This window comes from Emydura macquarii, unplaced genomic scaffold (genome assembly GCF_026122565.2).
Source record: "Emydura macquarii macquarii isolate MOO-44397 ecotype Brisbane River unplaced genomic scaffold, CSIRO-AGI_Emac_v2 contig_555, whole genome shotgun sequence".
NCBI classification, from domain to species: domain Eukaryota; kingdom Metazoa; phylum Chordata; order Testudines; family Chelidae; genus Emydura; species Emydura macquarii.
In genome coordinates this window covers 1-12,174 of record NW_027130692.1, presented here as the reverse complement: position 1 = coordinate 12,174, position 12,174 = coordinate 1, and the positions used below count along the sequence as shown (strand labels likewise).

At 53.1% G+C, this 12,174-nt stretch overlaps 1 long non-coding RNA gene across 1 annotated transcript; it reads left to right on the top strand.

Annotated features, from left to right (window-relative positions):
• The first annotated feature begins 205 nt into the window (after nucleotides 1–205).
• Nucleotides 206–3,451, top strand: LOC137147617 (uncharacterized). The gene is made up of 3 exons (XR_010918257.1): nucleotides 206–298; nucleotides 402–428; nucleotides 3,336–3,451. It is a non-coding gene; the product is annotated as an uncharacterized lncRNA (long non-coding RNA).
• The last annotated feature ends 8,723 nt before the right edge of the window (nucleotides 3,452–12,174 follow it).

Genomic DNA, 12,174 nt, shown 5'->3' with positions numbered 1-12,174 from the left:
CCTTTCTCCTGGCTCACAGGGTTAATATTTGCCATGTGCTGAGGGATCCCTGTTTGGCTTTAACAACCTCTTGCACCTGGCCAGGTGGCCGGACGGGGTTACTGTATTTCTCCCCTTGCTGATGCCTTTGTTGCCCAGGGGGTGCCAGGCTCTGGTTGCTGACGTAGCCTCCAGGCTAGTCTAAGGATTTTAACTTCCCTGCTTTAAGGCCTTTTTGACTCGCTTCCCCTGGTGAGATAATGTGATATTGACGCGTTTCTCTTTGTTTTCTTTTTAGAGAAACTCCAGGCTGAGCTCAGTAAGTTCCATTCCCCCCAGTATCACCTTGTCTGACATTGTCTCCTGCTCAGCCTGTCTGTGTTCAGGGGCGTTCTCACCCCTCTGTCTGTGCTTGGTTGCAGGGTGGAGAATCGCCCAGACCTACGCAGGTACTGTACATCCCGCTGATAATTTATCCAGGATGAGACCCCTCCTCCCCCTGGGGGCTCTCTGCTCCCATCCCTGCCCAAAGCATTTTCCTATGACATTCAATGGGCTAGAAGCAGCAATGTCACTGGGGCAGATGGAAAGGGGCAGACGACACCTGGGTTTATTGCTGGGCAGGGACACGCCCCCTGTGGGAAAGGGCTGATTGGTGAGGAAATCCTGACCCTGCTGTCAGCTGTCCAGGGTGGTAGCTGGGTTCTGCAGGACGGACATTCTCACCTGGCCATAACTTGCACTGAACTGCCCAGCTCCCTCTTCCCAGGATTTGCATGCTCAGACCGGGCTTTGGTAATTTGCTGCTAACATAACATGCCCAGACAGGAGCTGTCCTGTGTATTCATGGGTTTGAGGCAATGAAGGCCCTGTCCCCATTGCAAGAGCAGACGGGTTTTTATAACCAGCTTGTGACACTCCCCAGACCCAGTTACAGCAAATTGTGCCCACATGGCACCTTTTCTGACTCACAGCTGTGGCTGAGCTGTGTGTGTGTGTGTGTGTGTGTGTGTGTGTGTGTTTGCTCCCAGCATGCTGCCTGGCTGTGTGTGCACTGGTGCATGCTGGGAGAGACTGGGCAGCTCCAGCAGGGGTCAGAGATCCCAGGGGCCATGCACACACATTGCAGCACCACTGGCCCAGGGGTCCCTGCACTCCGGGGTATCTTACCGCACAGAGCTGGGGGGGAGAGGGACAGGCAGGAGAGTCACACAAACAGCGCTGGGGGGCCTGTTAGAGTCACCACCTCCGTGGTGCAAAAAACCTGGACATCTGCCTGCTCCACATACACCACCTGTCCTCTTTCCCTGGCACTGTCTGCCAAGCCCACCCTGGGAGAGCACCCAGCCCCCGCAGGCTCCTGCCCTGGGGCTGCCCCAGGTACCAACCATGCCAAGCAGGACAAGACTCCAGATCTACATGGCGGTGGGGTTCTTGCCAGACACCCTACCTATGCCGGGAGGAGGGGCTGGTCTGGGTGAGGGGAGGGACTGGCTGTGGGGTTTGCCTGGCAGGAAGGTGTGGCCCGTGGGGCTGGCCGGCATGGAGAGTCCCAGCTGCACCCCCTGGGACAGGGCTGCCTGGCCAGTGTGTGTGGGGACGGCACCGACCTGCTCCTAGCAACAAACCAGCCACACACACGGCCCCAAAGCAACAGAGATTCCCTGGGGCCAGCCCCTCCCTCACCCCTCTCTGCCCCCTGGTGATACCCATCTCCTGCTCCCCCTCGGGCCCCTGGCTCCTGCCCATCCCTTACCTGTCCTTCACTCCTGGGCTCACCTATCCTCTGCCTCTATCCTCCCCTGTTGCCCCACCCCCCATCACCTTTCTGCTTCCCTGGGCCCCTGGCCCTGATCCTGACCACCCTTTGCCTCTCTGGCATGTGTCCTTCCCCTTCCCCCACCTCTTCCCCCAGAACCCACCCTCCCTTTGCCCCCTGCCCTCCTGGCACCAGCCCTTCTCCCCCTTCCCCTCTACTCCCATGTCTCCCACCCTTCCCCTTGTCCCTATCTGCCCACCTGGTGCCTGCCCCTCCACTTGCCCCCCCATGCCCTAGCATCCACCCCTACTATCCTCACCTTCTCCCCATGAACAACTCCCCCTTTCCTTGCTCCCCTGGTGCCCCCTGGCGTCTGCATTTCCCCTCTCTCCCCTCTGCCCCTCCTGCCTGCCCCTTCCCTCGCCCCCCTCAAGTGTCCTGGAGCCAGCCCCACCTTTCACTCCCTCCCTGCCCCCTCGAGCCCACCCCCATCCTCCTTCCCCATGTCCGTTGGATCCCCCTATTCCCTCACAACTCTCTGCCCCCTGGTGCCTACCACCCTCCACCTCTCCCTCTTGATGTCGGCCCCTTCTCTCACTCCCCTGTTGCCCCCTGGGGTCTGCCCCTTCCCTCCCCCATCTCCCTTTTAGTGTCCACCAAACCCCTCATTCCCCTCATGCCCCTGTGGTGCCTGCCCTACCCCTCATCCCCTTTGTCACCTGGACCTTCTCCCGCCCCATCCTTGGCCCACCTGGTGCCCCCCACTGTCCTCGTGCCGCCTCTGCCAATGGGGGCTGCCCCTTACCCCACTCCTTCTAGTCCTCTGGGGCCAGCCCCCCTTTCACTCCCCCTCTGCCTCCCTGGGGCTCCTCTTCCCCCTTAGCCCCCCTGACACCCGCACCTCCCATCACCCCACTCTGCCTCCTGGCAACTGCCCCAGCCCTCGCTCTGCCCTGCGGTGATCACCCCTGCCCTAGACACCCCCACTGCCCCTGGGCTCGTGCCTCACTCTGTGTCCCTGCTGCCTGCCTGTTCCCTCCCTCACTGCTCCTGGTGCCTGCTCCACTCCTCGTCCCCCCATCCCTGGCACCTGACGCTCCTCTTCATTTCCCTCTGCCCTCTTAGAATCCACCCCTCTCCTCATTCCCCTGCCCCCTACAGCCCCCCCCCATTGCCTCACATCCCTCTGCCCCCTCGTGCCCCCCTTGCCTTGTTTCCCTGTGCTCCCTGGAAGCTGCCCCTCCCTGCACCCCCCTCTGTCCTCCTGGTGCCTGCTCCTTCCCTTCCCCCACTCCTCTGGTGCCTCCCCCTCCCCTCTGCTCCTCCTCTGCCTCTCCCAGCATCAGCCTGTCCCCTCCCCTGCCCCTGCGCTGCCCTCCCCTGCCCTGCCCCTGCTGACACCTTCCCACCCCCACCCCTCCCACGCTCCTGCTCTGCTTCCCCTCAAGTTTGCTCCCATGGGCAGAGGGGCCCTGACTCCCCTTAATGGGTAACAACTCCCCCCCCCCCCCGCGATTAACGGGGACGCAGGTTAATTTCCCGTTGATCCCCGTGGCCAGCCCCTGCCCCGGCCCTGACTCTGTGACTCTCTCCCCAGTGGACGTGACTCTGGATCCAGACACGGCAAATCCCGAACTCATCCTGTCTGAGGATCGGAAATGTGTGAGACGCGGAGACACACGCCAGGATCTGCCCGACAATCCTGAGAGATTTGATCCTTGTGTCTGTGTGCTGGGCACTGAGGGGTTCCCGGGCGGGAGGCGTTACTGGGAGGTGGAGGTGGGAGACAAGACGAGATGGGTTCTGGGGGTTTGTAGGGAATCTGTGAGCAGGAAGGGGTGGGTCACACTCTCACCGGAGGATGGATACTGGGCTGTGGGGCTGAGGGATGGGGAATACAAGGCCCTCACCTCCCCCAAGACTCCTTTCTCCGTGAGCGTCAGGCCCAGCCAGGTGGGGATTTTCCTGGACTATGAGGCAGGCGAGGTCTCATTTTACAATGTCACTGACAGGTCTCAGCTCTTCACTTTCACTGACACCTTCTCCGGGACGCTTCACCCTTATTTCCGTCCTGGTCGCCATGATGGGGGTAAAAACGCGGCTCCCCTGATCATCTGCCCAGTCCCAGCCCAGGCCGGAGGGAATCTCTGTCCCTGACAGTGACACCCGCGGCAGAGACTGTCCCCTCCCAGCGCTGAGCAGCCCCCAGGCCTGTGCCCAGGGGAGGGTCTAAAGGGCATCACCCGCCTGCCTCCCCCCCCCTCAGTTCCCAGCACCAGACCTGTGAGCTGGGGGAGGGGAGAGGGGCAGAGAAGGCGGTGGGGGGAGCTGGCTGCTGGGCTGGGGGTGCAGGACAGGGCAGGATGTGTGGCTTGGGTGGGTGCAGCATCAGGGGTGGATGCTGACAATGGAGGTGGGGAGGGGCCTGTTGCAGGAGGCCAGGGAAGAGCCCAGCTGACATGAGTAAGACTCTGGGGGACGTTACGAGGGGGAGGGGAGAGGCCCAAGGAGGAAGAGCCTCTGGCAGAAATGACGGGCAGGGGGTAGCTCAGTGAGTGCGAAGGGGCCAGTGAGCGAGGGGCAGGTCCCGGCATTTCCTGCCCTGGGGGAATCTCTGTCCATTGGGGGCGAGTGAAACGGGCACAGGGGGCAGCGCGTGAGCAGGGATGAGAACACTGGGGCCCTGCTATACGAGTCACTCTGCGCGGCAGCCTCAGCCTGTGGGGGGAGCTGGTTCCAGCACGATGGGGGGAAGGTGGGGAGAACTGGAGTAGGGGATTCAGTAGCTGGGCCAGGGGAAGGGGAGTGAGAGCCCAGCCCCAGGGCTTTATGAGCGAGGGGCCAGGCTGGGTGAAGGAGAAGGAGCCCAGGCATCAGTCCAAAGGGTGATATTTTGTGGTCATGTGAGATTTAGAGCACACAGAGAAGCAGAGTACGAGGTGATGACACATCACGTGGCATTGCTACATCTACTTTTTTGTTTTCACTTTGATGCAGTATAAACATTTTTAGTGTAGTTCAATTTTGAAGATTTATTAAAATATTAAAGCCTTTCCTTAGTCATTTGAAATCCACACCCTCAAATTACCTTGTGATGGATTCATTTGTCTTTTCATCCTGTCTGCTGGTTTCTAAGTGGCACGAGCTGGTGAAGCTACGTGTTTTTCCCAGTTTTTCCACACAGGGAAAGGTTAAGCTGAAAATAGGTAATTTTTCCATAAACTTTCATTCAGAAATACCTGTGGTGCTTTCCCTATATTCCAATGAAATTAGGGGCAGTTACTGCAGTTTCTTATCCAGTCTGATTGCATTATTACATGGGAAATGTGTTGGTAAGCAGGTTAAAGTACAAACTAACTGTTGGTATCTGAAGCGACATAAAACTGTGTTGTCACCAACAATTTACAGCACAAACTGTCCTGCAGACAGTGGTGCGGATGTTCACTTGTAACTATCTGACTGTGGCTGGGCTCCCCCGTCAGCTCCTGGTGCCCCTGGCTGGCAGGCCCACTTGGGGAATTAAGCAGCACGTACAGTGCACCCGGCTACCTGCCCCAAGTGTCTTTATTAATCTGTATGTTCCAGGTACATTGCAGCACAGCAGCAGTTATGTGGAGCCCCTTCCTGCTGCCTGGCTCAGCCTATTACGCTGCTGCTCTGCTCAGCGCTACTTACCCGGTGAGCTTGCTACCTCACCAGGCTCCCGACAGGCACAAATGATGCGTGTGCTGCCCTTCCAAACCCAACTGCTGCTCTCTGCTCAAGCTTGTGAGCTAGTTACTTCACAAGGCTCCCGACAGGTCCAAGTTTTCCCCTCGACCCTTCCAAACCCAACTGCCTCAGTCCCTCCTCCCCTCACTACACCCGTGCCCTGGCTGGTCTCAGTGACCAGGGGCTGGCTGCAAAGGGCTCAGTGTGTAGCTGCTAACAGCCCCGGCACACTGCTGTGAGTGATATGGTGAAAATAACGCCTGTGATACGGTGTGTTGGCCACCGATGTTGATCAGTGTAGGCTGCGTGTGTGTGTGTCCCTGTGCAGATGCTGTCCCAGCTCTGGCCAGGAAACCGAGACGGCTCTCACGATCGAATGAATCAACACGACCACGGATTAGCTGAGCAACGAAGGCACCCAGGCCCGGTTTATTGCGTGCGGCACAATGAGAAGTGACCTACAGAGTATCTCTGGGTCAGTTTCGTATAGGCAGCGTTACAATGGCCACGGCCCAACGGCGGGACTTTCTGTTATCCCATAGACCGGACAGCTTTGTTCCCTCTGACACCCTCTTTTATACATTGTTACAGACAATTTCATTCTGCCCCCTTTGACGTAGGTAGTTGCCACCCTCTTGACGTAGTCTAATACCACCTTTTTCCGTTAATTGGCTGATTTGGGCAAAACAAGTCCATTTATCACTTTTTAGTCATTTCTGTTCATCAAAGTGTCATTTTAGGGAGTTAGTTCTCTTGGATATCTCGGTGCCTCCTATACCTGCTACATAATTTGCATTTTAGTAATATTTTGGCATTCTGATATATTTATAGTATCAGCACTTTCCTGTGCCAATTTCAGTTAGCTTGGTTTTTTCCACTTATACTCCTGTGCACTTGGCTTTTTCCACTTAGGCCTTAGCCTGTTTTACAGGCCTTATGACAGATCTTATACTTACTACAATGCCCAGTGTAAATTGTTACCTCATTATTCAATTCGGAACCCAGCTCTGTCAGTATCTGATCGGGACTTCCATATCAATATATAATTTTATAGTGTTTCTTATCCACCTCATGTGCTATCGTGTTTGAAGTGGAAATCCTTCCACCTATTTCAAAAAATAATCTGTAGCTCTCAGCACATACTGGTATCCCTTCTGCATTACTGGATAGGGCCCCATTAAATCCATTCCCAACAATTCCGAGAGTTTAACAATGTATGTGAAAGGATATAGGTTAGAGTTCTAATTTGGATCTTTCCTATGAAATTTTTATAAAAATCCTGTATGTAGTAAGCAAAGTCAACATTACAATGTGTGGGTTTTGTAATAGTTAATGTCGCCACACAGTCAGAATCTAAGTCTGTGTCTTTTTTCAAAAGTCAATCAATACAATATAGGCCAAAGTGCTGCAAGCGGAAACTTGAATAAATACGTTGTGCCAGCAGTACAAACCGTCAAAGTAATTGCCTCCCTGTGTCATCCATAGGTGCTCTTTATATAAGTGATTAGAGGCCTTAATGTGTAACAATAATAAATTCTGATAATAAACAAGTTGCTTGGCTAATCTTTAAAACCTTCCATAGTGCTTTTAAAGGCGGTAAATAAGATTATAATGTAGATGTAATATGCAATTAAAATATTCTTAACGTAGTGACAGTGAAAGCATGATAAACTAATGTGTTAAGAAGGAGTTAAGAAGGAGAGCTAGAAGAAGTGTCTGTGTCTTAAAATGCATCTTATTGCTTTCCAAGAAGGTATCCAGATATAATTCCTTCCCCCCTTTGCAGAAACACAGAAATCTCTCAACCCGGTGTGGAGAGACACCTACCATCATATTAACATTTATGTTTGAAAATAATATGGCAAGGGAAAAGTGCTTACATTTTCACATCAGATTTATAAATATCTTTCTTTGCAATGTAAAAGTTGACTTTGACTTTAAATAGAAATTAAATGTCGGCAAATGTTGTTTTACTGCTTCACATACCCACTCGTTGAGGTCTTCTGTCATTCTGGGCTAATAATATCTCATGTCAGTGCCAGGCTTGTTTTGACTGTTCCTTGATGTTCACTCCTCTCACTGTCATGGAACAGTTCTAGGGCGTGTTTCAAAGTGTTCACTCCCTCACCTTCCTACCTCTTACAAAAGGCTGACATTTCTCTTCTGTTAATCAGAGAAGATGGAGATGTGATGATGATGTCAAATATTCCAGTTAAGACATATGTATACTATGAGGTATATGTATATAAAAGATATTTGCATAACACATCTGTATAAGCCTTGATGGTTTTTATCAAGGCTATACATACTGGGAGGTTGTAATTGTATGTTAACAATTTTTAAACTTAGGAATCATTGCTCAGTTGAAATGTGTGGATTGTTATTCTTTGTGAATACACTGGACAAAATCATTCAGAAATAAAGTCAATTATTGCATATATTTCTAATATTTTAACTTATATTAATTGGTCATGCAAGAGAAAAATGCATTTGTCACAGTGGCTATACAAAAGGAAATTTTGTATTAAAAAAAGACAGAAAAACAGTGAGCGTAATCACGATCCCAATAAAGTTAACGGTAAAACTCTAGTTAACTTCAGTAGTACAGGATCAGTCCCGTCATTTATATGCTGAAGACTTCATTAGGGTGAGCATATGTCCCACTTTGGCCGGGATGGTCCCTTTTTTAAACCTGTCCCAGCCCTCCCGACTTTGTGTGAGTGTGTGTGTGTGTGTGTGTGTGTGCGCGCGCGCGCGCGCAAAAGTGGGCATTTGTCCTGCTTGCTCTTGCCAATGTGTCAAAAAAAAAAAGTAGGGTGTGCGGAGGAACGTGCTGGGAGGGAGGTGGAGGGTGGGTGACACCATGCCAGCCCTGCGCAGGGGTGGCAGAGCTTGGGCAACACCAGCCCTGAGCAGCGGTGGGAAGAAGTAGACAGGGCTCGTGCCAGCCCCGCCCAGGGAGGGCATTGGGCAAGGGGCTCGGACAAGGGGCTCAGGCCAGCCCCATGCGTGGAGGGGAAGGCTTGGGCTAGCCACACGCAATGTCCTGTTTGGGAAATATGGTCACCCTAGATTTAATTATAATCTTTTTCATCACACACGGACAAAAACAGAGAAAGAGAAAGAGTTTGACTTCCAATAAAAAATTAACAGAAAATCAGGACAGATTAAGTTGCTCTGATTCATTCATTCTTTTGGATATTGGAGCTATTTTTCTGGTATCCCCAAACCTGGGCAATTCTTTCCCCAAAGGACTTTCCTGGGTATTCGTCACAGAAAAAAGCCTTTCACATCCTATTAATTGATATTTGATAATTGCAAACATATCTACATACATATTAATCAAACCTTCTTTTCAAAGTATGACACACAAATTGGAGACACACAATCATAGTAAACCACACTTAACGATGCAGCATTCACAGGCCTTCACTAGGGTAAAGCAAGAAAGTTTGAGCTGTGTGCCTAAGTTCCATTTTAGCCTTTGAAAATCTGTCCAGATGTGATCAGTGGAGACCAGGTTTCATTTAAATTAATCAGGTCACCTATAAAATTGTAATTGCGTAAACTCATAATTACCGGGGACAAGAAATGTAACAGCACAAAGATAATGTAAAATCTAAAACATCCAAGGGGCGTCGAGGAGGAGAAGTTGAAGTTTTTTAAATATTATTCATTGAAAACAAAATGTCTACTGCAACCCCCTCTGCACCATTCCTTCAGTTGCAGCACTGCTCTGTCCAAACTACGCACTAACCTTACCCTGCAAGACAGCTAGTTCCCCCACCTCAAACTCAGGAACTGACTGACCCTACTCTGCCCTGCAGCTCTTCTTATATGTGCCAGCTGGGCCCTGATTGGCTGCTCCTTTCAGCCCATCTCTAATTGGCTGCCTCCTGCACAGCCTTTCTACAGTTCTGTAACCCCTTAGTGGCTAGTCTGGGGCAGATGCCCCATCACAGCAGCTAGAAGGATATAAATGACATGAAATAATTCTAACAGCAGTTCAAGGAATAGTATTTTATAATCTTGTCTGAGTTCATTGACATAATATTTTGCACAGTTAGTTCTCTGGCATCATTTTTTCACCTTATTACTTTTCAATGGTGCAGTGTGAGTCCTCCAGAAGGCAGGTGTATGTGTCATGCCTTCCATTGGGAACCAGTTAAGACAATAAGCAGAGAGAGAGAGAGAGACCAGCTGCACAACACGTACATTTGGGATGTTTATAACAATTGGTCATTATGATGCACGTGAAATTGAACAACCTGGTCTGACAGTTCTATGATTATTTTGTTAGGATAAATATTTTGCATTTCTTGAAATGACACTGTTAAAATACCAATGACGCTGTTTAGAGAAGTTAAATGTCAATGTACGTGTGAATGAAGACAAAAAATAAATGTTAATTCCATTTCTACAAATCTGTTTAGAACCATGTTGTTGAAATGTAAATTAACATATTGACACCTTGTTACAGGAAAGACACTTTCTACATTTGAACAATCTCTCTATTTTCCTCTACGGATTTTACATTGAGATTTCACAGGGGTAGAAATTCTGACAGGAGTGACTGATCTCCGTCCGTCACCACCTGCCGCCCATTGGCCAGGGGACGGGGAAAGGTGACAGGAGCAGCAACATGTGATGGGGCAGGAGAAGACACGAGCTGTCTGTCCGTATTTCCTAGTGGGATCACCCTGTGCCGGGAGCCATTTGTCGCACTGCACTGGGGTGGGGCAAACACATGTATACCAGGGGAAAAGCTGCCTGGGCTCCTTCCTGTGACTGGATCCTATTTACCCAGCCTGGGCCCCTCACAGCCCTGGGGCTGGGCTCTCACCCTCCTTCCCCTGGCACAGCTACAGAATCCCCGCCCCCAGCTCTCCCTATCCCCCATCCTCCCCCCATGGCGCTGGGACCAGCTCCCCACACAGGCTGAAGCTGCAGCGCAGAGCGGCCCGTACAGCAGGGTACTGGCGCTCCCACCCCTGCCCCCGCACTGCCCCCTGGGGCTGTTTCACTCCCTGCCATGGGCAGAGACTCCCCCAGGGCAGGAAATGCCGGGATCTTCCCCTTGCTCACTGGCCCCATCGCACTCATTGGGCTCCTACCCCCCCCTCATTTCTGCCAGGGGCTCTTCCTCCTTGGGGGCCTCTCTCCCCTCCCCCCCTCACTACATCCCCCCCCCCCCCCGTCTTCCTCATCTCATGTGGGCTCTTCCCTGGCATCCTGCTGCTGCAGCCCCCTCCCCACCCCCTCCTTCAGCATCCACCCCTGACTTTGCCCCCACTCAACCCACACACACTCTGCCCTGCCCCCCAGCCCAGCAGCTGGCTCCCCCCACTCACTTTTCTGCTCATGCGCCTTACACCCTCCCCAGGGAGCAGGCCTGGGGGCTGCTCAGTGCTGGGCTGGGACCAGGCAGATGATCAGGGGAGCCGCATTTTTACCCCCAGCACTGAGACCAGAATGGAAAAAAGGGCGAAGCGTCCCGGAGAAGGTGTCAGTGAAAGTGAAGAGCTGGGACCTGTCAGTGACGTAAAATGAGACCTCGCCCGCCTCATAGTCCAGGAAAATCCCCACCCGGCTGGGCCTGACGCTCCCAGCCCCTGACCCAGCCCAGCCTGTTGCCCGGCGCTGACCCCTCCCTGCAGGTGGGGACACTGCTGCTCTGTTGGCTGAGCCCCCCCCACTGCCTCTGCTGCTGTGCTCGCCGGCTCAGCTCGTGCTGGGACCAGTGTGGCGCTGCTGGCACGGCTCCTTCCCTTGGCACCTGGATTATCCGTGTCTGGGGCGAGTGGCCTGGGACTCTGCCCGGGAGGGGGTGACAGGTTGGGGTGCCCTGCCCAGGACAGGGTGACAGGGGGAAGGGACAGGATGCTCCCCAGGGGTCAGTGATTCCCTAGGATGAGGCACCGGGAAGACGAGTTCAGGATCCCAACAGGCTCATGGGCCGGGCTCAGAACTGGCCGGAGCCCAGCCGTGCCGGGGCCGGTGGGAGGGGAGCCGGGATGTGCTGACTCTGGCCGGTCACAGGGAGGGAGCCCAGGTTTCGGGCACTACGGGGTGCTGGTGCCAGGAGCAGCTGCAGGGAGTGAATCTATGCCAGGGGAGGGGCTGGAGTCACTGATACAGGTTTCTCCTCAGTTACCTGCAAATCCTCGGGCTCTTCTGAGTCCTGGAACAAACCAGCAGAGAGAGAGGTGAGAATTCACACCGCAGGGGCACCCGGAGCAGGGTCCAGTGCAGGGGCGGGGGCAGACCCTGGACCAAACAGCCCTGATGGTGTAGCAGCCGCTCTAGCCAGGTACATGGACCTGTTCCCACTGCACCCAGCTCTGCACCGTCTCACAACAGCCCAGGGCTGGACAGGTTCTGACTGTTTTGTCTTTTCCGTCCCATGTTCTTCTCCCACGTTCACCTGCTGGGTTTCTCTCCTGTGCAGATCACTGCACACCCGCCCAGCCCAGGGGCTGCTCCATACAGGGGAACAGGCTCCCAGCAGCTGCTGTGCCCTGCTGTAAGGTCTGAGGCCTTGTTTTTTGGCTAAGCAGTAACAGCCAGAGTAGGAGAGACAGCAGCCATAAGCTAAGCAGCATGCAGTCACATCTTCACCCTCCTGACATTACATCCAGACAATGGAGTATCGGGCTGTTAAGAAGCTGCTACTGTCCTAATAGTACCGACCACCACCAGATAAAGAAACAGATCTTAAGATGCTT